Here is a 1752-nt window from a genome sequence, read left to right as displayed (position 1 = left end):
GTTCAGTTCTAGTTCAGTTCTAGTTCAGTTCTAGTTCAGTTCTAGTTCAGTTCTAGTTCAGTTCTAGTTCAGTTCTAGTTCAGTTCTAGTTCAGTTCTAGTTCATTAAGACAAATTGGAAACCCTTCTCTGGCATCTCCCCGCACTACTTTTATTAATAATCTCTACTTCCTCCTTCAAATATGTATTTTCTTCTTGAAGTTTTATAAGTAAGTATTTTAATGTGATGCCATAAATTAAATACAGTCAAAACATGTCATAAACAATAATATTACAAAATAATCAAAAAACACATAATAAATTTTTATTTTTATACAATAAAAATAATTGCACACTTCAGTGACTATGAGAAAGAAATAAATATACAATAACGAAATGATAAAGTTATGTTTAAAAGGGATTTGCGAAGGAGGAGAAGAGGGATTGCATAGTGTTGGAGTTGAAAAAAAATATTGAAAATATATAATAAATATGAGAACATGGAAATGAAATCAAAGAATTGGTTTTGACTTTGGATCAAAAAAAAAAAAAAAATGTGTTGTTGGTATTTATAAGACTGTCTGGCAGTAGGGCTATTCACAGATTGAGATGTAACTTAATCAATATGTAAGCTTAAACGTTTCAATTTGAAATTTATGAATCAAAAATAATGATAAATTCAAATGTTTTCATATAAGGATATCAGGGATTCCTTGAATATCCTCATTTTGATATAATTTGACATATGACACAAGTCTATTTGTGTTTTTGTTTAACACAGTATGAGTTGCCTGTCATTTATTGAAAGCAAAATGAAAGAGAGAAGAGTATTTAACTTTTGTTTATGATTCACACATTGAAACATAACCAACTCTGTCCCTTATGGTGTCATCTGGGTGACATTGACAGTTGAAACAAGTGTGTATATTAAATCTTCCATACAAGTACTATGAAATTTTCCTTTCCCTAGAACGCCAAGCCTTTATTAATACATTGTTCGCTTTCAGATTTTATGACTGTTATTTTTCCTAATATTATTCTAAAGTCAACTCAATAAAAACTCTATTTTATTTTTAGAAAGTTATAGATGGATGTTTGACGTCTATGTTGGTTTGTTATTTCTCTATTTCATTTTTATTTTATTTCCATTTTATTTTCACAATACTGCGAGACAGGCCATAAAATTTGTTAAGTGTCACATTTTGTGTGGAGTGGATTTTTTTTATTCATAATTTTGCTTTCTTTTCTATTTTTGGGCAATTGTTTTTCAAAAAGCCATTTTTTATAAATTATGGTTATTATTTTGGTTTTTCGCAAAATGTAAAATTGTATTTTTAGACAAAAAACAAAACAGAAATAATTTGAGTCATATATTTAGTAGAGAGACATATGAACATAGTATTGTATAAATTTTATGATTATAGCAGATGATTAATGGTTTGAAAATAAATATGTTTTTGTAAAAAATAATCATAAAACAGTCAGTTTGTGTTTTGTGGTTTGTTATAAAAATTAATATAAATAACAAAAATAACAATAAATTTGAAAATAATAAAACATAGTTGCAAAATTAATACCAAATAAAAAAACAAATGAAATTAAATTGTTAGTTCTTTTGAATAATTTGAACAACAACCTAACTGGAACAGAACTAGAGCAAAACTAGAACAGAACTAAAACAGAACTAGAACAGAACTAGAACAGAACTAGAACAGAACTAGAACAGAACTAGAACAGAACTAGAACAGAACTAGAACAGAACTAGAACAGAACT

Source organism: Lucilia cuprina, chromosome 2, assembly GCF_022045245.1.
Source record: "Lucilia cuprina isolate Lc7/37 chromosome 2, ASM2204524v1, whole genome shotgun sequence".
NCBI lineage: Eukaryota > Metazoa > Arthropoda > Insecta > Diptera > Calliphoridae > Lucilia > Lucilia cuprina.
The sequence above is the reverse complement of the archived record's forward strand: the minus strand, read 5'-3'. Positions refer to the sequence as shown.